Source organism: Rutidosis leptorrhynchoides, chromosome 7 (genome assembly GCF_046630445.1).
Source record: "Rutidosis leptorrhynchoides isolate AG116_Rl617_1_P2 chromosome 7, CSIRO_AGI_Rlap_v1, whole genome shotgun sequence".
In the NCBI taxonomy this organism is placed as follows: domain Eukaryota; kingdom Viridiplantae; phylum Streptophyta; class Magnoliopsida; order Asterales; family Asteraceae; genus Rutidosis; species Rutidosis leptorrhynchoides.
This window is the reverse complement of record NC_092339.1, coordinates 368,702,111-368,705,821: the sequence shown is the minus strand read 5'-3', so window position 1 is coordinate 368,705,821 and position 3,711 is coordinate 368,702,111.

Here is a 3,711-nt window from a genome sequence, read left to right as displayed (position 1 = left end):
AGGGGCCCACACCATCAAAAATTCGGCCAAATGGGACCCCCCCCTCCCCATTTTCATTTTTTTTCATTTTTCATTTCATTATCATTTTACATTTCCTTGTTTTTCCCTAAATCTAATTTCTCTCCTCTTCCTCTTTTCTTTTTTTTCTTGGCCGTCACCTTCTCACCATCATCATCATCATCAATTCACCATCAAATCAAGCTTGGATCATAGGGCTTTTTACATAATCGGATTGCTCTCGTTCTTCTCTACGCGTTTATATAAATCAATTCTTGATTAGGGTATAAACCCTAACCCTAGCTTTTCAATTTTTGTTTCACTTTTCTGTTTTTATATGTTATAATGATAGTATGATGCTTATATGTTATTGTATTGTTGATTGTATGCGTATAAATGATCGTTAATTCATGTTTTTGGTTTGATTAATTTGGGACAGCAGCTTGTTTGTTATTTTCTGGAAATTTAACTGTTATAAAAGTGAAATTAAAGTGTCTATATAAGTTTCTCTCATCAAGACATTAATTTTAGACTCCGGATTCATGTCATTTCGATTCCCGGATGTCTAGTTATGATTAAAATGGTATTATGTGGAGATTAAACTATGAAAACGAATTGAACCAGGTTTGGTCCGACTTTGTGACTATTTTTAGAGTCCTTAGGGTGTACTAGTGTGTTAGGATTGATGATGGGATGAACTTTCATGTTCGGGTCATCGAAATTTCGAGCCACGGATCACCCGTTATGACTAAAACACGTTTTTGAGCGGATTAAAGGTCCAAACTGATTAAGAGCTGTAAGTCACGACTTGGTGACTGTTCTTGGGATGTTCTTGAGCACACTAATGTGTTGGGTGGGTTGGTTAGGCGAAGATATATACAAAACTCACCGAAAACCGATTCCCGGGGCTCAAGTTATGACCCGATGAACTTTTAATTAAAACTTATGGTTAATTATTAAAACTTATGATATAAATAATGATTCTCATTATTATTAAATTACTTATGATATAAAAGTAATTATTATAATTTAAGACTTATGATATACATTTATTATATCATTTAATTATTACTTATGATTTAATTAAACTTTTAATTAAACTTATGATTAATAATACTTTTATTATTAATGAAAAATACTTATGATAAGTATTAAACTTATATTATGAGATTATTATAATAAGACTTATAATAAGGATAAAATAATTATTTAATTATTATAAGACTTAGTTATTATTTAATTATGATTTAATTATTAAATACTTATGATTTAATAATTATAATTAGAAACTTATGGTATGATTAATAATTCATTATTAATTAATAATACTTATGATATGATTAAAATTTATTATTAAATAATAATACTTATATTATGTCTAATATTTAATTAATTAATTAAATACTTAGGTTATATTAATTATATCATTTAAACTTATGTTAACTTAACAATTCATTTTAATTTAATTAAACTTATGTTATGACATAATTATACATATTTAACTTTAATAAACATTATAACTTATATTACTACTACAACTTATACTTTTAAAATTAATGTTGACTATGTTTGACCAAGGTTGACTTTTGAGTTGACTTTCGGTTGACTTTGACTTTCAGTTGACTTTTGTTGACTTTCTAAATAAGGAAACTTTCCTAACTTAAAAACTTTCTAAAAATAGAAACTTTCTAAATTTGGAAACTTTCCAAAAATAGAAACTTTCCTAAAATAGAAACTTTCCAAAAATGAAAACCTGCTAAAAATAGAAACTTTCTAAAAATAGAAAGTGTGTGTCCGTACGCTGTTCCGGTCAAACCGATGCATGTTGAGTATTGTTCTATGTCTACTTGCAACATGTACAATAGCTATCATACTAAGACTTGACCTAAGTTAGTTATTTATATCGACCTGCTTTATTTATAGGTCGGCGTTATGATCATTCCTGATCACTATACTCTATTTGCTGTTCGCTTACTGTGTTGGTTACTTTGTTACTGTTAAGGTGAGTTATAGTCCCATTTTCTATTTTACTCTTTTGGGATGAGAATACATGCAATTTATTTTATAATTTGGACACAAGTGGAAGTTGATTTAAATTATTCATTGTGAGTTGAACAAAAATATTCCCTAGTCTGGTAACTGTAATCACTGGTTTTTACTGGTGAACGCGAATCCTACGGATAGATCTATCGGGTTTGACAACCCCATTTCGAGCTAGTCGCGCTAGCAATTTATAATCGAAATATTTAGTACTTCGTATTTAGTTGAAGATACAATTGTTCGGTGTATATTGTTTATTGTGTTTGGCAAGGGTAAATAAATGGTTAAGTGGTTACCAGGTGGCTCACGAAAAATGGAATAATGTTTTTTTTATATGTTTTCTAGCATATAATTTTGTGGTCCAAAAAGGAATTTTTATGTTTTCAAACATAAATTTTTATTGTTTAAATTAAATATTGTTTGCAATATTAAACCTATAATTCACTCAACATTTTTGTTGACAGTTACTCGCATGTTTTATTCTCAGGTTCATGATTGATTGCTTCCGTTGTGCTTAGAGAGTCTGCATATTTATGATGACAGCTTTTGTTAAACATTAACTTGCATTCTATTTTGATACATTTAATAGTGGATGTTGTTAACTTGTTTTGGGTCAACTTTTGGTTAAGTAATAATGTATGGTTTTTCTAAACTTACATATTTTGGTAGGTTTCCTTTATAGGAAATTATTTTTAAATAAAGAATGCAAGGTTATTTATCAAATTCATATAGAGTTATGATCAAGCTGTGGGACCAAGATAACGATGGTCGTCAAGTGTACTTTGACGGGTCGTTACACACATCATCACGATACTCCTAACTAACACCAAAAAGTAACACCACCAATATTCCACTCAACAAAGAAACACGTCATACTCATCCAAAAAGTGAAAAAATGCAAGTGACATCAAAAGTGACACCACTCACCATTACGAATGGTCTTAAGAATGTTATATTGCTATGCGGCTAAATGTAGAATAGAATGATTTATGATTCTGTTAATTAATTATTATTAATTAATTATTATTAATTATTATTATTATTAACTATTATTATTAATTTTAACCTTACCTGCTAAAAGTGGTTAAACCTGTTGTAGTTTTAACCACATTTGAGTGTAGTTTTAACTTTGCGTTCACATTACAACAGGCCCCTCAACTTCACCTCAACTCCAACAACAGCCCTTCAACTTTACACTTTTTAGGTGTAAAAAGTGTAAATATATAATTTAATTAAAATATAATAAACTAATTCCACCCAAATTTTTAACGGGCCCTATCTTTTCGCTGGGTGCGAGTTAAATTTTTCAGAGACCACCGTTCAGCTCAGAAAAATCTTCCGACCCCAACGGCACTAACTATATGCGAAATGAACACTTCTAAAAAAAAAACGCTAAATATAACGACAACCTGTATCTTCCCGCTCAGCACATGTTAAATTTTTTCGACGGCAGCGTCAGACTCGAAATAATTTTATGAACATAACGAAACTAACCACGTTCGAAACGGGCACTTTTTAAAAAACGCTAAACACAACGACAGCCCGTATCTTCCTCCTCGACGCGAGTTAAATTTTTCCGACAACACCGTTAGACTCGAAATAATTTTATCAACAAAACGAAACTAACTACGTTCGAAAAGGATACTTTTTAAAAAACACTGAAGACGAAGACGA